We start from the raw sequence: 26,187 nt of genomic DNA on the forward strand, positions 1-26,187 counted from the left end.
AGCTCCTTTTGTTTCTGAACTTCCATGAATTTGATTGGAATGCCTGAAAGATGTTAATGTTGCCAAATCTGCATTTCCGAGGAATGCCCCTGTGGGTGGCACTGCAGCAGAGCTCGGATGGGTCCTTCACAAACTCACTTGTGCATCAGGCCTGTTTCTGTCAATGGTGAACAATTAGCAGCTAATTGGCACAGGACAGCCATTGACTGCTGTTCTCTTTGTGATGGAGCGTGGGTGTTCAGGGAGCCGTGCTGTCTCCACAGCCTCACAGCTCCTGCTCATCCTTCCTCTGGTCATCCCCGGTCATCCCTGGTGATCTCTGGTTATCCCTGATCATCCCTGCTCATCCCTGGTCATTCCCAGTCATTCCCAGGCATTCCTGGTGATCCCTGGTTATCCCTGGTCATCCTTGATCATCCGTGGTGATTCCTGATCATTCCTGGTCATCCCCGGTCATCCCCGGTGATCCCCAGTCATTCCTGCTCATCCCCAGTGATTCCAGGTCATCTCTGGTCATTCCTGATCATCCCTGGTGATCCCTGGTCATCCCCAGCCATCCCAGGTCATCCCAGGTGATCCCTGATCATCCCTGATCATCCCTGGTGATCCCTGGTCATCCCCAGTCATTCCAGGTCATCCCTGGTCATTCCTGATCATCCCTGGTCACCCCTGGTGATCCCTGTTAACCCCTGGTCATCCCTGGTCATTCCCAGGCATTCCTGGTGATCCCTGGTTATCCCTGGTCATCCTTGATCATCCCTGGTGATTCCTGATCATTCCTGGTCATCCCTGGTGATCCCTGTTGACCCCTGGTCATCCCTGTCATTCCAGGTCATCCCTGGTTATCCCTGATCATCCCTGGTCACCCCTGGTCCCACACTTGGGAGCAAAATCAGATTTCCTGCAGCGATTGAGAAAACTCTGCAGCACGCACAGCGGCACACAGGCAATTAAAACCATCTTCATCCAATTGCAGGTGACATTTTCGTGAGCTCAACAGCTTCTGGGCTTTGATTAGGAAATGACTACTGGAAAAAAAAAGGTCATGTCATCTCACAGTGCTCCTACAGACATGGCACTTAATGTGCTTATTTTGTTCAGCCTAATCACATGGCAGCTAGCAAAGTTTTGTCATTTAAGACATTATTTGGGTAAGTGGTGGGGTACTTCTAGAGACATCAAAGGAAGATTTTGTGGTGGGGCTGTCTAGACTAAATAAATTCATGAATATAGATTTCTATGGACATTACATATAGTGGACATTATATAAAGTATTTATATAAAAAAAACCCTAAAATTTTGTATTTTTAATTCCTACCTCTGTTCAAAAGGCAGTTTTACTGAACATTGATTTAATTGCACGTAAACTATAGCAAATCTCAAATATAAGAACAATATAAACATAAATGAGACAGGTACAAAAGGATCATTTCTCTGTAGCTTTGTGTGCATTTATTAAAATCAGAGTTGGGAATCACCCATCACATTGATCAATAATGTGGAAGTGTGATGTTTTTCATTAGTTGCAGCTTTATAAAACTGGAAGCTTTTTCTGCTGCTCCCTCATCCAAATTCTGATTTAAGATTTGTAATGAGGAGCTCACAGGAACAGTTGTTACCGAGTTCTGAGCACAAGAGTATTGTTTTATTACCCCTTCCAGTTAAGAAATATTTAATCTCAAAGCCCTCTGCAGCTGCTAATTATTCAGCACATCTCTGGGAAGCAGTTTAGCACCGATCCCAATTTACATCCGAGGCAACAGACCCTGCTCAAATCCTGACTCTGAGCTGCTCAGCAGGAATTCCAGTCGGATCCTGAGTGACTCTTCCCACCACAGGGGAGGCAGCTGCTGTCCTGCCTCCCAAAGCCAAAAATTAAATCAGGATAGGGATTTGAACTTTGGGCTCCTGCAAATGCTGATTTTGTTCTGCAGCTCCTTGGCTATTCTGGTCTGGCACACACTCATAGAAGCTGCTCTAATTCAAATAAATAATTAAATATTAATTAGAGCAGAGGCAGGCAGCCACAGCCAAGCAGTTTGGTGTGAATACACCCACATTTTCTTGTCTAGAAAATGTATTTCAAGGAGGAAGCTTTCTGTTGCATTAAAAAGCAGTCTGATTACCTAAATATAAATGAAAACCTATATGAAATCTCTACAAAAAAACCCAGGGACAAATAAAACAAGAGGAAAAGAGTATTTGCAGTTCACTTCTGATCAGCTGTAAAGCACCTGTGACATGGTTTTCAAAGTTCCAGGTTCCTGATGTGAATTTACAAAATCAAAGAGAAGGCAGTTTGAGGAGCAGCAAAATATATGACAAGCCACTGAAAAGGGGAGCAGCTGAGGAGCAGTATTGGAGGAATAATTTGTGACTTTTCTGTAGTGCTTGTATGGGGCTTTAAGCAAATTATGTTGACTGCTTTTGGTAGCTGACAGCTTGAAGAAAGGGTAAATGAGAAAACAGACTTCTAGAAAAAAGGCAGTAAGAAGTATTTCTTTAAAAAAAAAATAAATTACTTCTTTACTCAAACTAATCTGTTTTGATATATTTTGTTTGGATTTTTGCTTTATTATTTTCTAGTTGTGTTCCAAAGAAATGCCAGCTGTCGTGCAGTGTTAGGTTTTGCAGGGAGCAGGAGGTTTTGTCCAGAGAGGGAAATCCAGAGAGCATCCCAGTGCAGGCTCCATCTCCGGCAGGTGACTCCTCTCTGAGCAGGAGGGTGCCCTGACTGAGCAGCAACAGAGGGATCTGCGGTGACATTCTGCCATTTACTCCTTCCAAAACACCCATTCATCGTGTTTGTAGGGAAAAGTAAGTCTGATTAATTTCCCATTTTGCAAGGAGTTTTAGAGCTGTCACCCTCTTCTGTTGTGGTATCTTGAAAATTGAAGAGTTTAAGGATTTTGCTTGAAACTGGTTTTCATCTAGGAAGGCAAGGTAATTCTTACTCAAAAAATACAAAGGAATATCATTAATTGAACAAAAAATATTGAAATCAAACCATCCACATGAGTCATCATAGATTTTTTTTCCTAATTTCAGACTATGAAATATTATTAACATGTAATGTTTTCTTTGCCCTCTTAGATGGGGGCTGAGGAGGACAAGGAACTTAAAACTTTCTAATAACTTTCAGCTTATTTCAGACGAGCAAGAGCTCCTTATTTGCTGATTAATTCAGCAGTGGGAACAGCCCAGGGTTCATCTCCTGTAACTTTGAACAGAATTGTCCATTTGAAGTACTCAGAGAGAGAGTTTGGGGATACCAAGCAGAGATTTGCAGCCTCGGTGGAGTGCTGAGGTTAGATGGGGCTGGAGCAGACTCTCCTTTTCCTCTTGCCTAGGCAGGCACAGCAGTGGGGATGGAGGCAGCACTTTCAAATCCAACCTCAGTGGTACCAAACTGTGAAGGATGAGACTTCAAGGCAGAGCTAAACTTGCTGTGGGAATGGGGAGCCTGGGCCATTTCACTGTCACTAGATTTCTTAGTTGATCTGCAGCACGACTGAAAGGCTGCAGTTGTTCTGCAGTTGGGTTTTTTGCTTATTAATCCTGGGTACTTACAAGCTTACTGAAACTTCTGTGCATATCATAAAGTATTTCTCCAAAATACTGCATGTGCTTAAAGCAGATGAGGTCTCAGACCTTTTATACCACGGTGCCAGAGCAGTGCTTCATTTACATGCTAAGCTAACTGAAAATGGAAATAATTCTCCATGTGGCTGGTTCAACAGTCCCAAGTTGTTTTACACCCTGTTCAAAAAAGAAAAAGAAGATTATTGACTACTGAAGTTGTGGAAATCTCAGAAAAGATGCCTGTGTGAGAAAGTGTAACTTATCACAAAGGCTGCATATTTCTCCTCCTTGAATGCAAACACACATTCATGTTCTTCTGTGTCTCATTGCTGTATAACTTTTAACAATGCCAGATAATGTGTTGTTTATTTTCCAGCATAGCATTAAGCATTTCCATTAGAGCTGGGCAAACAGAAAAAACAGTGGTACTTTGTAGATTTATTTAACACTAAATTTTAAAACTCCTGAATATTTACCTGGCTGATACCAAGGAGACAAATTTTGAATGGTTTATGGAAACAAATAGTGATAGTGTGGGTGTTTATAAAGTTCTTCCTGGAGAGGATGACATTTCAGTTACTGCTTTTGTTGTAGGTTCATTTTGCAAACTTTGTTTTAACTCTTCTCATACCTGCTGTCTCTTTCACACAGACAGCAATTCTTTTTTTTATACTCTGTACTTCCCATAAAAATAAACCCCTATTACCCCACTTCCCCCCCAAAAAACAACTTCCAAATGTTTGTTTCTGGCCAAGTCCATATTCTCCCCAGGATCTCACAAAACCTTTTGTCTCTTTGTGCAGCTTCTGTGATGAAGGTCTCAGCATCTCTGATTCAGCTCATAGTCCACTCTGAATAAATTTTGTAACAGAGTCTGACCATTTCAGCTTTAGAGCAGAGTAGATTTGGGTGTCACACTTTATCCTGGTACTGTAAAATAACCTGCAGCAAACATCCCTAGCTCAGAAAGCAGCTTGGAGCTAGTCCAGAGGCAAACAGTGAAATCTGGGCCTGTTCTTTCTGAAGACTGGTTTGTTTCTAAGCTCTTTGGTGCAATTTTGATTGTCCATGGATATGATAACCACTAATTTGTGGGGTTTATCCAAGAAAATGGGTGGTTTGGTTATTTTTCCCCTTCTATTTGTGCAAGAGGATGTAATAATTTCATTGATTCAGTACACCAAGTGTTCAGCTCACTCCCCTGGGTGTCATTTAATAATCCACCAGGACAAACAGGGATGTTCACCTCTGGACAAATGCTCCATCATTTATCCTATGGTGCCAGTCTCTCTGCAGTGAAATAATCACTTAATAGCTGCTGTCTTCAAGCAGGTAGGCTTTTAACAGTCCATAGGCTGCTGGCATGAATCTGGCATTTCTATTTCATGTATAGTTTCATCCTCCATGATTGGTCTTATCAACCCCTTGTCCTGTGGAGAGAAATCTCTTCAGCTGAAGCTTTGATGGTCTTATTTGTCCAAATTTGCACTTCTGTCAGACTCTTGGCTGCAGCTCTATATTTCATATGTGAGGCTGTTATGATCCATTTAAATGCCTATGGGGATCTCAACAAGCTTTTTGAAAAGATTAATGACTTAGCTGTGGTTTTTATGATAGTGTTTCCAGAGAAATGCCTGCATACCTAATAAGGTTATTTCTACAAGCCAAAATTTGCATTGCTTACCATAAAAGACAAATAGATAGAGTTTAACTACGAAACATCTGAAGGTTTACTGCCCATTTTTTATCATTTGGAAATCACTTTTGCAGAAGAAAAGGTAGACAAGTAAGGGAAAAAGGAAATAAGAAACGCAAGAGCTTTAAAATGGCAGCAGAGGAAGGATAAGGGATGTGAGGAATTCTGTATTTTTGCATCTTCTACCATATGGATACACCTTTGTAAGCCTGTTATTGCCGACAGTCATGTTTGTATTTGGACGTGACTCTTAATAGGAGTAATTGAAATTAGTGTTGGAGCTTGCATAACATTTATTCAAGATTTATGTGAGTGGTTATAAAAAGATTAACTGAATCATTAGCTAAATTGCATTTCTTAATGAAATCACCAAACAGCAGGCTGGAAGGAGAGGTTATGTTTGTGCTTTTGTTAAACTCTTGACCTAGCAGAGTACAAGTTTTAAAGTGCATTTGAAACTTCTGTGCTAAACCATTTAATGGGTGTTTGTTAAAAGTTTATCAAACACCAGGAATCATCCACAGCTGTTTTTGGCTAAAATTGGGCTAATATCTGTTCTGCTTTTTAAAATGTGAAGAGTTTGCCTGGCATAAATCATCTTCATTTATTGTGAAGTCGAATGACTGAGTGTGACAGTGCTTTCATTTGTGAGTGGCACTTTGTTAATAAGATCAGACTTCTGGTCCTTCCTTTCTCTAGATTTGTCTCTTTTGTGTTACATATATGGAGAGCCAATAATTTAAATGAGATTTTTTCTTTCCAAATTGTGGTAAGCTTAATAGGTAGTTTGTATTCTACCACTCTTTTAATCCATTCTACAGGTGTATTTCTGTAGGAATTGTAGACAAACCTGAAATTTGAAATTTGAAAATTGAAAATTTAATGTAAAAGGAAACTGACAAGGGAAAATAATAATTTTAAACACTGTCATCATGTATTGCCGTCACCTTAAGTCTATGTAAATGCGAGTTTACATGCTCTCCTCCTAAATGAATGTTAGAAAAAATGCCTGCATTTGCAAATAAATGCAGAAGAAGCAATCTTGATTGTTCAGGTATAAAACAGAGCAGAACAGATGCATGATTCTGTGGCATATATTGCTTTTTTTCCTAAACAGACATTTCTTTTTATAAAATATATAGTGGCTTTTACTGTAATTTCCTTGCTGCCTCATAAGAAAAATTGAGAAATGATAATATTAGCTACTGAGGACATCTTCCAATATTTGCAGAGCAAATCTGTTTGGAACACAACATGTTGTTTGACTTTAGATGCTATACATCTGTTGTTTGATTTGCTGTTAGAAACATTAGATAGTACAGAGAAGAGAATTATGATAATAGGCTCTCTGGTGATGTTGGAAGCCGCTTTTCACACATGCTGACTGTGCTGGGTTAAGGGTTTGTCAGAGGATGAACAAACAGGAAGGCAGCTCTGCCTGGAGCTGTGGAGCCCTGCTAACTCCATAAGCTGCTCCAGTTCATGGGCAGAAAACATCTGTACAGCCTGCAGTGTGCCCAGCAGCCCTCAGCATGGCCAGGGTGTCCCTTGGTGGGAAGTCATGGCCGAGACTCCTCGAGCCCTTGCTAAGTGCCACAGGTGTCACACCTGCCTTGGACAGGACACTGCAGAGCTGGACACTGGGATGAGGAAGGGGCTTCAATCCAGGATTCTCCAGCCTGTTTCCCACTGCTGTCATGTGTTGATTGGTTCTGTGTGCTGGGAGTTTCCTGGCAGCTGTCCCACTGTGGATATGAAATTCTGCTAAGTTCTGCGGAAAGCAAACTTCCTTTCTTCTGACTGCTGTTGAGTAAAAGACTTTCTCTGAAGGCCCCTGACGTGAGAATTTTCACATAATCTTTGATGCTTCTGTCAGCTGGAAGAGAGACGATTTTTCAAGACAGATATTTTCCTATTTTAAGTCTTATGGGGCTTATTTTAGGATGGCCAGGGTTTCTTTTAGTTTTATATGTGACTGTATGCATATAATTTTCTAATCAGGGTCCTTAGCATAGATTTCAATCTGAGTGCTAAACTGCACATGGTAAAAGACTGTATTATTCACCATAATGGTGGCAAAGTCACACAAACTCAAATATACAGCTACTTATGTGAGCATTATATCAGGCTAGTTATTCTGATAGTTAGATATTCAGGCTAGTTATTCTGATCTGTAATTTTGTTGAGAGAATTTCTCTGCTGAAACACTGTAAATTTACAAAAACAAAAGGAGGAATGAACAGATCCACTTCTCAGAGTCTGGAGAGTAAATTAGGAGTATTTTGTGTTAAACCTATTACATTACTTACCTTTGGGGGAAGCAAGAACAAGGAAAAGACTAAAACTGTTTTCCTTATTCCTAATACTTTTAGTTGTGTGTTTCTCCTTCAGGGTTACCATGGTGATAAGAGCAATGTTAAGGTCTAGCTAGGCAGGTACTGCATTAGGCTAAAATCATTTATCCTTCTTTTCATCTGCAAAATGCATGGCCAGGAGATGAATGGCATCATTTAGAGCACTCACCCCTCTGACAGGCTGCTCTAAGCTCAGCCCCAAGAGTGCACATTTAAGCATGAAGTTTTGCAGGCCTAAGTTGTACTGCAAAAGGAGGTTGGCTTTAAAAAATATATCCAAAATCATAAATATATTGCTGGAATCAATAATAAAATTCAGGAGCAGAAACAATAAAAGCCTCAGCTCTACCCTATCTACTCAAAAAGAAATAGAGAGTGGAGAATATTCAGGCAGAGGATGCTGAATGGTTTCTTTCTTCAGTGATTTGGAAACTGTTACTTACTTCAATGCCTCATTAGCTCTGCAAGGCAGGGCTCTCCCAGCTGCTCAGGCTGTTTCACAGGCTTAATGCTAACCCTGATGAAGTTGCCCTGTTGTGTTCTTTGGTTCAGGTGTCTGTCCTCAGCTTCCTCTGATCCACTGTCTGTTCTGAGCAATGCTGCTGATCTGCCACAGAGGAACCACAGCCCCACACTCCCATGAGGATCAGCATTGAGAAGACTTCAAATTACATTTCTTTTTTGTTTGTTTGTTTGTTTTTTGCCCCACCCTATGCTTCAGGGCAGTCATTTTTCTCTGCATCAGGCAGGTGTTTATCCCGGTCTCTAAGATCTTCAGAAGACACCTACAGCAACCTTACAGCTCCAGGCTGGAATTTACTCTTGCTGTTTTGACTTCCTCTTTGAATATAACTCTTAATTTAATGTAATATGCACATATATCATTAATACCAATCATTTGTATCAAATTAGAGTGTATAATGTGGTTCTTCCAGCACCCTTGTTCCCAATCCCCCAAAAACAAATTAGTACGTCATATTTTAATTTTACTCTCAAGTAAACTGTGAGGTTTGTAGATTCATGAGGTTCTTTATTTAATTGTTGAAAAACTAATTGCATTTATTCCTCTTAAGCAAAAGCAGAAAAATATTATCTTTTGGTCTCCTTCCTAGGTTTGTTTATTTATGGCAGATGCAGCTAATTGATATTTCTAATGCATTTTATGCTGTAAGTAGATTACCTAATGCCAACTATTTAATTTCCAGTATCTCACATTTTCTTAGTTAGGCTCATCAACATATTTTTACATTAATTATTTAACTGCCATTTTCAGTCTTTTCCGTCAGCCTCACTTGTGCCTGCTCAGGGCACAATTAGTCACTGCATTATTACTGAATTAAACCAGTTTAAGTGAATAAAAAGAAATTTGCACATTTTGAACACAGCTACATTTTGTTCTGATATTTTTAGCCTGAAGATTGGCTTTTAATTTCACACTGGGACATTTTCATGTTTCAAAATGGGATAGCCAAGGCTTTTGCAGTTGCTTTCTTATTTTAGGTCCTGAATTGCTTTTACATATTAACCTCCACTTGGCTCTTGAACCCCCATCTCATCCACCAATAGCAAAAAGACAATAGAGAAAATAAAACAAATCTGAAGTACCGCTAAGGGATGGAATAAATCAATTAATGAAATGCAGTGTATCCACTGCCCTTGTTCCTGTTGCAAGCACAAAATACATAACTAATGTTTTTTTCTATAAATGTCAATTCATACCTATTCTGAGTCACAACAGGTGCTGGGCTACAACCACCACTGAACCAAATATTTTTTATTTCAAATAGTATTTATGAAGATTTGATTCAATACTTAACACTGATAATTTTGGAAAGAATTGTGTATCAGAGGCTGAGAGGGTGAAAGGCTTTAAGATCTGTGTTTGAGGCACAGTTAAGGTTTTGTTCTGTGTTCTTGAGTCCTAGTTATTGCTGGAATGCTAATCATAACAGATGGTAAATTTATAAACAAGAATATCTTGTTGCAACTTGAAAATAAAAAAAAAAATAAAATATGGCCATGCTTATTTTCTAAGTATTTTTGTGACTAGGAGCACACTAAAGAAAATCAACATTCAAGAAAAATGTTTTAATCTTGGGGAAGAGCAGTGCCTTGTCAGGAAACAGGTCAGCTCTCCTTTTCAACTTTTAATAGGATTGTGAAATTAAAGGGGGCTTATTTCATTACCCTTGTTCATCTTATCTGCATTTCTTTTTGCTCTTTTGCAAAGCAAGCTTTGACTCTTTTGGGATATTAACCTTGATTATGCAGCAAGAGATATCTTTCACATTCTTAATTAACCATTAGGTGTGTACTTGGATCAAAAATATTAATAAACAAGTTAGAAATATTACAGGATTTCTAATGTGTTTCTCGGAAAGGTTTTATATTTCATTATAAAGCTTTCCTTAAATGTGAGAATGAAAGGCTTGATAGTCAACATGAAAGAAAGTTACCCTAAAATATGTGAGGATTTTCCTTTTTATTCCAGGTGATGAAGTGCTTCTTTGAGTAACGTCACAAAGAAATAATGCCATTATTGGAAAAAGTTTAAGTATATTTCCAATTTGTTATGCTTAAATTGTCAATAACCACCATGTGAGACTTTCTCAAGTACATATTTCTCCTAATTTGTTGTTTTGGCCTCATGCAAAGGGTAAATCTTCCTTCAAGAGGGCATATTCCTTTTATTGATGCAGTCCTAGAGAGCTGCTCCTTGGTTTTCCATCCACCTTCTTCCACAGGGAAAGTCAGTGAAACTTCTGTCAGTGTATTGCTCTGGAGCTTTCTGAAGGAAGAGTCAGTGAAAGAGCAGATAACAAATGCTAATGAAGTGTCTCTTGGGAGGCTGCCAGCCCTTCCTGGCTTTCTCCTGCCCCCTGAAGTCAGTGGGGTGAGGACTGAGTTCCCAGGACCCTGAAGGAGGGCTGACATTAAAGCTGCACCATTTGTGCCAGCAGTGCTGGAAGTGTGTGTGCCAGTCTCATTCCCGAAATCTCACTTAATGGTGAAGCTGCTTTGGCACAGAGGATGGCTCTGACCATCTTTTGGTTGCAGGATCTGCTTTCTTTTTCGGAAATTTAAAATTGTTCAGCCTCAACCTAAAACTTGACCTTGCAAAACTTTAGTGACACAAACAGTCTTGATCACTAAAGCAGGGCTGTTTGTGTGTATAATTATAGCTCATATGAATAGAGATATGCAAGACTAACCTTTAAAACAGGTTCTCTTGGCTATCATAACTGAAGAAAAAAAATGCTTACCCTTTTAATTTAGGTGGTAAATCTAGCAAATAATTTACAGTATGAATGAATTACTTTTCTGAAAAACAAAACTTAATTGTCACAATTCAAAAACGTATTATTCTGAATATAAAGTGCTTTCTACATTAAAAGTTTAGTAAGGCTATTTGATGCTGCAAAAGCACTCACTGTGTGTCAGCAGCACCCACATTAACCCAGCAGACTGAAACTGCTCAATCCATTGACTCAATGGGCTGTGAAATCCATTCTCTCCATAAGCCTTGACACTGGACCTCAGTCTGGTGAATCCTCAGTGGATTGAGGCTCCCATGATGAGTTACCAGGTGCATGATATCCTAATAAGGCCTTTCTTAGGCCCTGATGTGACAGATTTAGAGTACCTACTCTATTTTTCTCATTTTTCAAGGTTCTTCAGTTTAATGTATATTGGGTAGTTACAGTAGTTATATTTAGGGGTCATTTCAATGCTGTCCAAGCTTTACATTAATTTTTACAAAGTGCTTTATTTTATTTTTTTCAACATTTGAAGGCAGATTGAATTTTCAGTAGACATTTTGGGGGACAGACATTGCTCATTGCCAATGGCTAGTGCAGATTTTACATCCTCCACCCTTCTGTCCGCAGCTCCTGTCTCTGCAGGACTGGTGCACAACCACAGAATGATTGGATGGGTCCAATTCACACTTCAGAGTCAGGCTGTTTAATTGACACTGCTGGGTGAGGTGGTTTAGATGGATGACCTTGAACTGTGCAGGATCAGGGAACAATGTATGTCCCACTCTGATATACATTTCCTATGGCTCTGGCTTTGTTTTTCCTTGTTGCTCCACTCCCATTTGAAAGGGTACAGAGAGAATTACTAGAAAGTTTTCCAGTTCTTTCTGCCCTCCTGCTGGAGTGGTTGCTATCTACTGTGGTACAAAAATCATCCAAAGAATTTCATTTGAAAGTCAGGAAGATATAAAATCTTTCAAAAATCAGATTTTTAAATTTCAGCTTCAGAATTACTGACAGCTTTAGGTTACAGGCTGGTAGGGTAGAAAAGGTTTTAAGTTTAAGTGGGATGAGGCATTCTCTGCTGCACTCTGATTCTGCCTGGGCATTAAAAATACATTTAAAACTGCTGGCATAGGGAAGGGCAGATGTTAACTTGGATTTGCCTTTTATCTCCTTCAGCCACTTGTTATCCTCTGGGTTTCATCAGTCTTTATTAAGATCATGCTGGCAAAGTTCTTGAGATCCCAGAAAGGAGCTGCTGGGGTAGGGAGCTCTTCCCACTATTTCCAGGGTGTGTTTCTGCTACTCTGAGTTTTGAATTGGAGCACAGCCCGTGAAACCAGACCTGTGTCAGGTCCTTCTGTGCTGCTGAGACAGCATCGACCCCAATGGGCTCCTGTGCTGCACCTTCACGTGCTGGCCCAGTCCAGAGCTGAGTCTGTTCCCCCTCCTGTGGAGCTCCTCTGACACCTGAGAGCAGGCAATAGTCAAAGTCCATCTCTACAGAGGGTTTTAGCTCTTTCTTCAGAGAATTAAGAAGAGTAATTTATATTTTTTCAACAACTATATGGCTCCCAAAAGCAAAACCTTTTAAATCGAGATATGACCAGGATATGAAATGCTGCAGGAAGCTGGCCCTCAGAGATAATGAAACTCTGTGTTTTTGTGTTAATTGATGCAGCAGGAAAGTGGCCATTTGTACATATGCCTGCTGCTAACTTTCTACCCTGGGGGATAATCATTTATAATTAGGCCAACCAGTTCCTTGTCAATAAACAAGTTAGAGAACTTTTCAAAAGTATGCTGCCATTATGATGATTTTGCTGTGAGACAAGTTTATCTATAGAGTTAAAAAATTATAAAAAACTCCATGAGACAGACCAGATAAGTATCTCTAGAGAGATGAGTCCTGATTGCTAACTTTTCTACAGCATCTCCATACCCATGGAGACTACAGCTTTATAATATGAAAAGTAGCAGATAAAGAGGCAGCTTGCAGTGGAGATTGAAGATTATTTTATTAATTTAAAAATTATAATGTCTTAAATTTTATCTGCTAAAAATTGAATGACTCAAACCATGTGCATTGAAGTATTAACAAGATTTCAATTAAACTTTGCCACGGTGTTCTTACTCAGTTCTTCTTTCCACTACCAGGCAGGAGAAACCCCTTTTATAATACACCTGTAAATGTTGGACCCCAATTGCCACGTTCTAATGTGATGATAATATAATACAAATTCTGCAAAATATCTGTAATTAAGTACTTGTGAGGCTTGATAAAGGCACCTCTAGTATTATATAGCTTTAAATCTATATGGAAGTTATTTCTTAGCATTCATACTATTCTAGTAGTAATTTATATTTAATATTATACTGTCTATTTTGATTATATTTTATAATAAGGTACAGCAGGATTAGTTATCAGATGATTCTTCATTTACATAAATGCGCTCCTTGAATTTCTGAATTTGGAAGCATCTCAGAACCTTGTGTTTAAAAACATGTAGTCCCAAGTACCAGGAAACATGTAAAGGAAAATATTCCCTGGTATGTGGGGTAATTTGAAGAAGAATTTGTGAATCATCATCTTCAGCAGGTTCATGTATTGGACATGAAAGAAATCAAATACTTGACAGAGGGCATATAGTGGTAAGTATTTCCAGAATGCCCATTTTAAGTTGATCATCAAAGTGTTCACCTTTTCTGAGCACTTGCTTTAACCAACCAGTGTTCCTAATTATCTCTGTATGTTCATTACACTTTTTATTTATATATATACACACACACGTACATAGGCACATATATATGCATATGTGACTTAGCACATATGTTTTTGTATATTAAATTAGGTATTCATCTACATATTACGTGTATGGTATGTACACATTACATTTCTCAGTGTATAATTATCAGCATTGGAAATTTTTATGCAGAGTGACTTATCTGTTGTGCAATAGCCAAATTTTAGACCCTGAGAATTTTCCACATCTCTCCTTTAAGTCTGAGCAACAGTTTCACACAGATCACTTGTTAATTAGAGGTGCCATCTTCTTCCTGAGGTAATTTATAGAGGCTGGCAGTCATTCTAATACCCAGCATGCCCCCACAGCTGCTGGGTCTAAATGGCCTGCAAACAGCAGTGGCGAAAATAAGTAAATCTATGTAATGTATTTGTGTCACTTGCTACACAGTATAGTTGAAGAAGTATATAGCAGAAGGAAACATTAATTTAAAATCTATTATACTTGAAGATTTCACTGTTAAATGACCACTCTACCTCAAGGTCAGGTGCTGGAAGAATCTAACTTAATGTGAAATGCTCTGTTGTTTATTTGGGTATTATTTTTCTGTTTTCTTTTGGCATTATTATTCAGATTTTAGGAGCACAAGATACAGAATAGAACTATATTTGTATACACACACACATATTTATAAATTATACTATTAAATGTATCTGTTTGTCTACGTGTCTGAGGAGTTAGGCTTCTTACACATACATCCTTGCTGTTGAATGGAGGGCAGGTCTGCCCCTTATCACTTTGAATTCTGCCCTGTGTGATTAGCATTGATCTTTATGTGCAGTTTCAGGGTCAGTAAACTCCTTAATTTAAGGTCTCCATAAACAAACCTGCCTAAATCCCAATGTTTAGAATGCTTCAGAGGAGTGCTAGTTCTACAGTGGCTTCTGTAAACTTGTATTTTGTCTGGATGATTGAAATTCACAAAGTATTAATAAAATGTGACAATGTAACCTCACAGCTACTCCTATTTAAATTCATGTGTTGAGGCTCATCTGCCCGATGAGGACAGCCAGCCCCATTCCTGTGAATGCTCCTCTTGCTAATCTCAGGGACCTTGATCAATGATTTCTGCAGAAGAAAATCACTAAAGGTTTAGGGAGGAATCAGACTTTGTTGCTATTTCCCCTGCATTGCTATCTCAACATCTCCTTGTCAGGTTCTGTGTAATAGGATGGGGAAAGGGTTTATTCTTCTGACTCATGTCCGGCAGATCCCTTTAAGTTTTCCCTGAGATATTGTCTTTCTTGCTCTGTTAAATCTCTAAGTCACTGATCTAACCTGATGGAACCAAATTTCCTGTGGAAAAGCACAGCTAGGAAAGGCTCCCTTCTGAAAATCAAATCCTTGACTGTGCAAGGTGAATTCAAAAGATAAAATCTCATGGTTAGTGCACAGCATTAGGATTAGGAAAACCAAGTTTTTCTGGTCAGATCTGGGCTCCCTTCAAAATGCCTTCGGGTCAGACCCTTAAATATATGTGAGTCTATTTTTTGCTAACACTGGAGTTTATGCATGCAAGACGCAAATTCTTGAAACCATCTGGTGCGGTGGGTTTTTTTGGTGATTTTTAAAAAAAAATATTTTGTTGTCCAGTAAATCAGAATGACAGGAGCTTATCCTAGAAATAATTCTGCTCCTACCCTTGTAGAGGTGTTATGACCAGAATTATGTTCAAATTCTGAGATCAACAGAGAAAACCACTCAGTCTGGGGAGGATGCACATGCAAATAGCTGTAAGTTAGGTACCTTGACCAGGTTCCTCTTCCGAATGACAGGGAGCAAACCTGTCATTAATTATTTTGAATTGCTCAATTCGTTCACTCTCTTTAATTTAGAAGATGGCAGTAGTTGATGTGAATGTTTAAAGATTTCCAACTGGGTAGAAATGGCCTTGAGATTTTTTTTTTAAGACGTCTCAGGGACAGCAGATACCTTTCTGAAACAACACAATGCTAGGAGAGGTTTCTAAAGTTTAAATAAATATCTGACCTCAAGAGTTTATCATCCAAACTGAAGTTGCAAACTTCTTTGCATTCATTAGTGTTTTGTGGCTGTGTTTGATCATCCAATGTTCGAATTAAGGATTTCTTGTCACAGCAGAAGCTTGCAGTCTGGGAACGTGGTCCAGAGGAAGCGGAGCATGACTAAAACTCTGGCAGACAGATTATTGGCTGCTGGTGGCAGGAGGAAGTCTCTAAACTAAGAACCCTCAATAAACAGAGACAGCCTGTACGTGGCTGGGGCCAGGAGACTGAAAGCTCCTGAACCTCAGCTGGTGGCAGGAGTTAAAGCCTAAGAGCTACAGCTGAATGTTTCTTTCCTCAGACCATGGATTTTTGATCCTGATGCACAGCAGCTAAAATAAATCCTGGAATAGGCAATCAGCTCATGATTGCATGCCTGCTGGAGACCTCAATCACGTCTGTAGGAATCAGCCAATGGTGATGGATGGTTATGTGCCTTCTCTGCGGGATCTAAACCGCGGTGCCGCCAAACAACCTGCTTCAATCCCCTCCAAATCAGGGAGTATCGGCCCTGTCAGCATCTGCCTGCTGCTCTGTAGCCGCTTTTGGTGGTGCTGAAAGCAGTTCTGCCTCACTCAAAAAAAAGGAAATGGAGGCCTGGAGAAATCCTTTTGTGCCTGGTGTCTTGACTAACTGAGGAGGCATTTGGGAGAGCAGTGAGTGAAGGGAAGGAGACTGCAGAAATTTTTGGCTGAGCCAGTGCTAGGGAAACCCAAGGGTTTTGATATAGGCCTAAAAGCACATTTTAGTAATTTGTATAGATAAGCTGTTCCATTTTTACTGTAATAGTAGATGGCAACAAAATGCAACAACTGCTAAATTTCAGGGCCAAACTCTTGATAGTTTTGTTGTCCTTCTGGGAGTTTTGAAACACCTCAAAGTAAGAGTATTTTATTATAGCTGACAAGGGGCAGCACAGGATGAAAATTCTCCTTAAGCTTTTATATACAACAAGATATACTGATTAAAAAATCTGCAGTGAATCAGTCATCTTAATGAACTGAGCTTGCTATCAGTCTGCAGGAGTTGCAGTAACTGTGCTTTAGCCTCACCTTTCTCTAGGAAGATTCAGCCACTTCTCCCTCCCTTGCGTGCCACGGGCTCTGGGATGCTGGGCCACAGTAAATTGAGTCTCTGATCAGTAGCAAGTGCCCACTTGTGAGAAGTTCAGTGCTAGCCCTGACACAAATCAGAAAGTAAAATATATTTCAGCCTCTTACACATAAAACATTGCTGCTGACCTCCTGGTCTTACATGTAAGAAATCAATGCTGGCTTCATTAATTTGGAAATGGTTGTGTTTTGCCATTTCCTGAAGTCCCTATAAAAGTTTTATGCCAAGAGAAGGTGGTGCTCTGCTTGTAATTGAATTCCTGGTGAATTATTTAATTCAAAATGTCTTAGAGTTAAGCAGTCCATAAACTACATTTTCCAAACTGATCCTTCAAAACAGAACGCCTGTAGATTGCATACAAATGCAAATCTGTCTGCAGAACAAGTAACGGCACAAACACTTGGACAAGCGCATCTTCCTAGATGTGTTGGAGGGTATTTGCATAGGGAATTGGACAACAAATATAGACAGAAAGCAATCTTTCACATCATTAGTAATAGACACTTTCTGTGTTTTGTGATTTTAGTCAGATTGTGAGTCTGCATAATTAGGAAGAGATTTGCAAAGATATGAAATAAACAAAATAAATTAGGCGAAGAAACAAAAATGGGAAAGTAACATTCTTGATTTAAATAATAATTTTTTCTCATAGTTTGGCTAATTTACTGAGGCAAATTAAATGATAAACATATTATACTGATTTCTTATGTACTAGATTTTTTTTCTTCTGGGATTTGCTAAACGTTTGTGTATTCCTGTCCTGCAACATACAGAAATATTAAAGAATATGCTGCAGCACTGACATCTTTCCTGTTACTGCTATTTATCATTTACATTGCAAAAACATCTATTTCTTGTCCTCTGATGCAGGGAATGTTTCAAGTTCAGCCTCTAACAAAAATATAGAACCCAAAGAGAATTTTATGAAAATTGAGGTGTTGCAACCACTTATTTTTGCTTATCACCAGCCCTCTCTGGAAAACAAACCATATAGTTTTCAGCTTGCAAGCAGGATGCAGACAGCCTCTGTTGTGGCAGATTGCCTCCAAAAAGTTGTCCTTGGGCTGGCTCAACATCCTTGATAATCAGTAGCAGTCTCAGTTTACTCCACATTGAGACATGTCTGGTTTAGTTGAGTTTGAATGTTTGTTCAATTATTTCTTGTCGTTTATTCTGGGCTCGTATTCCACAGATTTATATGTGTGTCCTTGAGTCCGTCATTCCTGCTGTCCAGGCAATGTGAAAATAGCAGTCAAAGGTTGTTTTGCTACATTTGAAAAAATTCTCAGTGGCACAGAAGCCTATTTGGCTGTGGGTAGTCATGGAGCTGAGCACACCCAGGGTAAGCCTGGAGAATCGAAATATAAAGAAAACAGCAAAGATCCTCAACTGGTTTTGGCATTTGTACTTTGTGTTCTTGGCAGACTCCTTTGATGGGTTTTATTCCATAGTTCTTCCATTTTAGTTTGACTTTTTCTTTCGTGAGTTTTGGTGTTATTAATGGCTTTGTGGTTTTGTTGTGGGTATTTCTGCAATGTTGAGACAGACTTTTGCATTTTTAGTGTTTCTCTTATGTAACATGACTTTTCTTGCTTGTGTTGTGGCGTGTTTTTTCATCGTGGTGTTTTCTTGGCATTTTTTGTGCATTTTTGACTTTTTTTTTGTGAAATCAGTTTGCAATTTTGTTTTTTTTTTATTTTTTACTTCTAGTTTGTCTTCTGCAGTTTTGCAGATTATATAGATTTTTAATTTTTCACATTTGTTTTCATTTGGGTTTTTTTGGGGTGGAGCTTTTCTGCTGGAATTCTAGAAGGGAGGGTTTACTACTATTTGTACTTCATTTTCTGCAATTTGGAACTTATATTTCTCATTGCATTTTCTTTTCCTGTTTAAAAATATTAGAAATCTTTTCCCCTTTTAGTTATATATATAAAATACTATTGAGTGGATTTAGCATTTAATAGTATTTTTCATTATTTGACAGATTTGGTGGTGGTTTGGGGCATCTTTAGAATGTTTTCAGCATTTTGATAGTTTTCTTCTTCGACATTTGCTGTCATTTTTGAGGAATTTACTAGTGGATTTGGAACTTCTTTATATTGTTTTGGTGGGGTTTTGGTATTGGTTTTTTTCATTTCTAATGTGTTACTTTTACCATTTCAGGGTATATTTCATCATTCTGGGCTATTTTTTGGCAGGTTTTTTTTTACCTGCAGTGTCTTTGCCATCTTGGCAGTGCAGATGATAATTATTTAGGAGACAGTGCTGAAGGCCCTTGTGAGGCAGCACTGTGGGGCCACTTCTCTGGGACTGGCCAACACCCCTTCTGCAGTTCAGCCTTTGGAGAGAGGAACTAAAACCAATTGTCATGCAAGTAAGTGATGCTGGATTCTTTTCTGACACAAAAAAATTGACACGAACTGAACCTGTATGCAATTCCTGTTAAACCCCTCAAAAAGGTGCCTTGAAATCTAAGAGCATCCCAGCTCTATTAAGTGCTTTTGGAAGGCTCTGGAGCACACACAGCCTGTGGGAAGTAAAACACTCTTCTGGGCTCAAAGGTGTCTCATCTCATCACAAATCTAAGGGCCCAGATGGGATCCACCCCAGGGTGATGAGGGAGCTGGCACATGAGCTTGTGGAGCCACTCTCCATCATTTATGGACAGTCTTGGCTCACTGGTGAGGTTCCAGATGACTGGAAGCTGGCCAATGTGACACCCATTCACAAAAAGGGTAGGAAGGAGGATCCTGGTAATTATAGGCCAGTCAGCCTGACCTCAGTACCTGGTAAGGTAAAGGAGTAGTTTATATTGAGTGCCATCATGCAGCACTTACAGGATGGCCAGGGTATCAGACCCAGCCAGCATGGGTTTAGGAAGGGTAAGTTGTGTTTGACCAACCTGATCTCCTTTTATGACCAGGTGACCCACCTGGTGGATGCAGGAAAGGCTGTGGATGTTGTGTACCTGGACTTCAGCAAGGCCTTTGACACTCTATCCCACAGCACACTCCTGGAAAAGCTGGCAGCCCATGGCTTGGACAGGAGCACTCTTTGCTGGGTTAGGAACTGGCTGGATGGCCAGAGAGTGATGGTGAACGGTGCTGCATCCAGCTGGCAGCCAGTCACCACTGGTGTCCCTCAGGGGTCTGTGCTGGGGCCAGTCCTGTTCAGTATTTTTATCAATGACATGGATGAGGGTATTGAGTCCTTCATTAGTAAATTTCCAGATGACACTAAGCTGGGAGCATGTGTTGATCTGCTGGAAAGCAGGAGGGCTCTGCAGAGAGACCAGCAATGGTTGGATGGATGGGCAGAGTCCAATGGGATAAAGTTTAATAAGTCCAAGTGCTGGGTGCTGCATTTTGGCCACAAAAACCCCCTGCAGTGCTGCAGGCTGGGGACGGTGTGGCTGGACAGTGCCCAGGCAGAAAGGGACCTGGGGGTGCTGGTGACAGCAGCTGAACACGAGCCAGCAGTGCCCTGGTGGCCAAGAAGGCCAATGGCCCTGGCCTGGATCAGGAATGGTGTGGCCAGCAGGAGCAGGGAGATCATTCTCCCCCTGTACTCGGCACTGGTGAGGCTGAACCTCGAGTGCTGAGTCCAGTTCTGGGCCCCTCAGTTTGGGAAGGACATTGAGACACTTCAGCGTGTCCAGAGGAGGCAACGAGGCTGGTGAGGGGCTGGGAACACAAACCCTGTGAGGAACGGCTGAGGGAGCTGGGGGTGTTTAGCCTGGAGAAAAGGAGACTCAGAGGTGACCTTATCACTCTCTACAACTTCCTGAAAGGTGTTTATACTATTGTGGGGGTCAGTCTTTTCTCCCAGGCAACAACTGACAGAACCAGAGAACACAGTCCTAAACTGCACCAAGGGAAGTTTGGGTTAGATGTTAGAAAGAAATTATTCACTGAAAGAGTGATTGTGAGCTGGAACTGCCTGCCCAGGGAGGTGGTAGAGTCACTATCCCTGGATGTTTTTAAAGAAAGACTGGACATGGCACTCAGTGCCATGGTTTAGTTGATGAGGTGTTAGGTCATAGGTTGGACTAAATGATCTTAAAAGGTCTTTTCCAACCTAGCTCATTCTGTGATTCATCTCTCATGTGGCTCTCAGAAGATGTTTTTTCTCTCTACCCTCTCTCAGTCACAGTGTCCTGCCTGAGAGGATGCCTAAAATGCTTGGAGAAATTCTGTGGAGTGTCTGCAACAGTCACACAATGAGTACTGACACTTCTGGCATGAATTTCTCAAGCCACAAGAGGAGTTTTTCCCCTGTAAAAGTGCCTGCTTTTAGTCTGTCTTGTAGTCCCATAGACACTAGAGGAGCTGCACTGATGTGCTCTCATGCATGACATCCATTTGGCTGGGAGGCTCCCTGGGACTGTACGGCTCCTGTGGAAACCAGAGGTTTTTACTGGAAAGCTTTGTCTCTCGTACTGATAATAGCTTTTACAATTTGTGCTGCAGCGCTGCCCAGAGGGTCATAATCTGACAGGGCACTCTGTGCCAGGCAGTGCTCAGGCACGGTGGAGATACATTTACAATTAAATTAAGCTGGTTAAAGATGGGAACCTCTCTTGCATGCATAGCAGAGAGAAGGGTTCTCCGAAACCAGCTGGGATTGCCCATTTCTCTTACCCATTAGCCCAGTTTTCAGTATCAATGCACAAATGGTCACAAGAGAGGGGGACTTGGGACCCCAGGTGGGGATGACTCTGTCATTTGAGTGTGAAGTTCAAGCAGCACGGATGTGAAATGCTTTAGGATCCCAAACCAAGGGCCTGATCTTAAATGTAAACCTGCCCAATAGGAGGTGGGAAGTATACTGAAGGTCCATGGAGCTCAGTATTTGAGCCCTCTTGGTGAAGAAATCCATCTGCACCATCTGGATAGGGTCTGTCTGCACCGTCCCCTGCCACAGATCCCAGTGGCCATCAGCCCCCTCGCTGTGACGGATTGTGGCAAGTGTGAACTTTGATGACCTAAAGGGACAGCCCTTGATGTCCAAGCTGCGTTTCCATTGGGATGGCAGAATGCAGCCTGGGTTTCCAAATCTTAATTAAATGCCCAATGAACTAGAACAACAAAATAGCAGCTGAGGATGATGCAGGTTTATTATCCTTTTTTTTTTTTTTGTTTAGCTATCCAAATGACAGATAGGAGCTGCAATTCTCTAAGGGCATGTGGTAACTAAATGACAATGTGAGACATCCTTCTGTTGCAGAACAGTTGTCCACAAAAATTCACCCATGACTTCACTGATTGTTTTGGAGAGCTAGATGAACACATTAATAACATGAAATCATAGTTAGAATCCTTTATGACCCACTGAGTTTAACCACTGGGCGTTGCATTCATGCCCTAGCAATTTATTTAATAATGTTTTCCCACCTTGAAACTTACTGTATCATCTCAAATCATCTGTTTGATATGGTTGTTTCAATTGCTCAGCGTCTCTTGCTGGTGTAATTTAACATTTTCATTAGATCAGTAAAAGAAAGAATTTAAGGATTTTTGTGTTTCAGAAGCTTGATGTGTATCATGGTGGGAATCAGGTAGGAATTACTATTGTTTAATGAATACTTTATGGATTCTGTAAAGTAATTACATAGTGTAATTAAATTATTTGAAATTCAGTTTCTAACTTTGTTTCCTGAATAGACTTAATTTGATCTTTGGGTAGGGAATAAGTTTCTTTCAGCTAAGCCCTCTGTAGGCAGAATAGAGAATATGTCATTTGCACATAGGTGGCTTGGGACTCCATGGGAAAGAAAACCAAAGAGCTTCCTTGTTTTGATCTATTCTCTGTTTGATGGCTGGTGTTCAGCATGGGGAAGCTACATAATTGCCATCAACTACTCACTAAATTAGCTTATTTGAAATATTTTCCTAGAGTTTATTCTGCAGCTGTTAACAGTAGACTTGTAGGGAAACAATGCTTGTGCTCAGTTTCACAGCAGGAGTTTCTGTTTACCTCAGCCATACAAGGACATGCTCCTGCTGACAATTCTCCAGGTATGGAGATTCAGCATAAGCTAAATATTTGCAGGGACTGATCAATTAACTCTTACTGAGGCAAACTGACATGGAACTCAGTGACCATTTGGTTATTAATGTAGCACTTGTGCTTTGGCCATTTCTGGCCCTTTTTTCATCCTCTTTTTGGGAGAATTCAAGCAGAGACTTAAATAATTCAAAGATTCTCAATCTTCTTGTTAATTTTACCGGGTGAAAAAGTAAATGATTTCTATCTTGGATTACGTCTGAGTCTTTCCTGTTGGCTAGCAGGGCTTCTCAAGGACATCAATTTTCTTTTGCAGCAATTCCATTACAGTTCCTTAGAGGATCCTGTTGTGCCACAGACCACAGCCCCTGGCCCAGAAGGTCACAAGACCACTGGACCTCTGCACTAGTTCTATGACTGGCTTAAATGGTTATGAAAATTAACCAGCTCTCTATTTACTGTCTTTTAAGGTAAAAGAAAACTTTATTTAGGAAACCCAGAATAGGAGCTTAGGAAGTTACATAACTGAAAGTCCCTACTCACAGAATTAAAGCATGGGCACAGGTTTGGAGATGGAATTAAACATATGCTCCAATGTTTTAGAATTTCCTTCTTTTCCTGCATGGAATTATGAGTCAGCTCCGAGTCCTCACAGTGCAAAGTGTTTGAACCTGAAGTCTTGGTTCAGGTCCATCCTCTCTGTGCTTAGAAATAAATAAAAAAAAGTTTTCATGACTTATTGAAACGGTTAGGAGGTCTGAGCCAGCAGTTAAACAGTCAAGGTCTGAGTATATCACAGAATGTCAGAGAATGAACTGTATTTCTGAAGGATGGAACCAGCAGCAGAGGATATTCACTCTCTGAGGAGCTGACCAGTTATTTACTGCAAAGCCTGCACCTTCAATTCCAGAAAAAGGAGTGCATTTAAAACACTTCAGTATAAACAGCCCAGCTTTTTCATGGAAAAATTAAATAATCACGCTTTAAGGGAAGATGGCTTCTTTTGTATTTTTTACCTTTTTTTTCTTTTCTTTAAGAGTTTTAAGTAGGCAGCCCAAATGAATATGTTCTCTAATTCAAGTCTTAAAAATGAGACTTTGCTCAAGATGGACCATAAGAGAATGCAACCTGCCAGCTTAATTAAGTTTCTGGAAAGCTTCTGGGCAAAATTAATATATGTGGATGAAAGCCAAAATCAGCCTGAGTGAACAGATTTTAGCTAGCACACCACAACTCTGAGAAACATAGGGACCTTAAAGTATGCAGCCTAGCAATATTAATTACAGTGGTTAGAGAACTGTCTATCCTTTTTGTGGATGCCAATCTGCATTTATTGTTGTTTATGTCCAAGCCAATATGGTTATCAGAACAATCTTAGAGTTAAATTAAAAAATTAGAAAATGATTTGCCATCATTTTCTGCTTCAAACTCTTATTAAACAGCAGTTGATGAAAACAGAAAGCTAGATTTACTCAAATAGCCTGAGTGTAAAACTGAATTAGTTCATAATGCAGTAAAGGCCTGTGATATTAATGTCCTTTATGAACATGAACTCCTAACTTGGCCTTTATCGTTCACTGGAAAAGGATCTCTGCATTAAACACTTTCTTAGTCTTGTCAGCAGGCACTGTTCCAGAACATTTGGAGCCTTCAGCAGCACTTTGCGTAGGCTGCATTCACTTGCCACAAAGAGAAGAAAACAAAATTTTCTGCTCTTTGATCCCCTAGTTCTTCATGTCCATGCTTTGCCATGGTGATAGCTCTACTGCAGTTCTGTGTACTCCACTGCTTTAATTTGCAGCATTGTAATGGAGGTCATGTGGCAAAGATAGGTCACAGAACCACAGAATCTGCTGAGTTGGAAGGGACCCACGAGGACCATTGAGTTCAACCCCTGGCCCTGCACAGGACAGCCCCAAGACTCAAACCCTGTGCCTGAGAGTATTGTCCAAATGTTTCCTGAGCTCTGCCAGGCCTGGTGCTGTGAGCACTGCCCTGGGAGCCTGCGTCAGCTCAGCAGAATCAGAGAGCTCATCCCGACATCTTTGCTGAAACCAGTCCCCACTTCCTGCAGAGGGAATCACCCCAGGAAGAAGGTCAGGATCAGAACACATTTGTCTGTTGCATATTTCCAACATGTCATAGGGCAGCTCTCGTGAGCAACCATGGGAAATGCACACACTGAAAATACAGGATTGCACTGCATTATATGCACATGGGGATAATTTGAGACAAACCGATTAACTCATGTCAATAATGCAGAACATTCTGGTGTTTTAACTGCTCCTCTGAAGAAAGGTGAAATGTTCTATAAAATGTTTCCTTTTCTGTGAAAAGGACTTTCACAAAAGCTCTGCTTCTCAGTGTACAGTGGCCTAGGGATGCTCTGAAATGCTGCCTTGCTGGGACTGCTCTCACCAAACCTCTCCTGTAAAGGTGAAGAGGCCTTTGAGTGACACCCCCATGGCACTTCTCCAGAGTATTTTTGATGATGAAGGTCACTTAGAAACTTTCTTTGAAAACATCTTGGTAGGAGAAATTGTATTTTTTTCTGCTTTTCCTTTGAATTGTGGCTACCAGTAAGAACCTGGCATTCATCAAATTCAAAGCAGTAACAGATTGACCCAATTTTCTCCTGTTATCAGTAGGCTGTAGTGCTTAAAAGGTAACCACCCATGAATGGCCTGCTCCTGACAATTCTGCCCTGTCACCCAGCAGAGGCAGAGCCTTGTTCAACTGAACCAGGTAGTTTCAAAACAGCAGAAAACTGGAACCTGCTTTCCTATCTGATATAGTGCTTGCTTGGATTTTCTAACATCTTAGTAATGGGCTCTTAAGTACTCACTGTCTGACAAATGAACACAATAGAATCACAAAAATTTCCTTTCCTTACAACATTATGCTGAAAGTATGGGCCCAATTGACCACTCTGACAGTTCAGCAGATTTAGTGGTGCCAAATTGTTCTGCAACTGACACAGAGAAATTTTGCTCAGATTTATAGCTGAACAGTAAAAAGGCTTCAAATAGGTTTTGAAGCAACAAAGATATATTTTCCTTTCAAAGCCTTGTATCACCTTCTGGAGTACAAAGGTAATACCTGCACATCATGTCAGATCCCTCTGGCTTCTTCTGGGCATTAGTGTATCAATTGTTATGAATAATATAGGAAAGATACCTGTTTCCAAAGAAGTCTGTAACAAAACTCCTACTGATTTCAAAAGGAAAGTCCTCTCCCTAGGCTCAGAAGAACCAGCTATGGCAGTACCCTGCCTACAGAATTTACTAACACATTTACAAATGTATATGCACAAATACCAAACCTGTGACATTATATAATAATGTGAAA

The sequence above is a fragment of the Poecile atricapillus genome, chromosome 12 (genome assembly GCF_030490865.1).
Source record: "Poecile atricapillus isolate bPoeAtr1 chromosome 12, bPoeAtr1.hap1, whole genome shotgun sequence".
Classification (NCBI taxonomy): Eukaryota; Metazoa; Chordata; class Aves; order Passeriformes; family Paridae; genus Poecile; species Poecile atricapillus.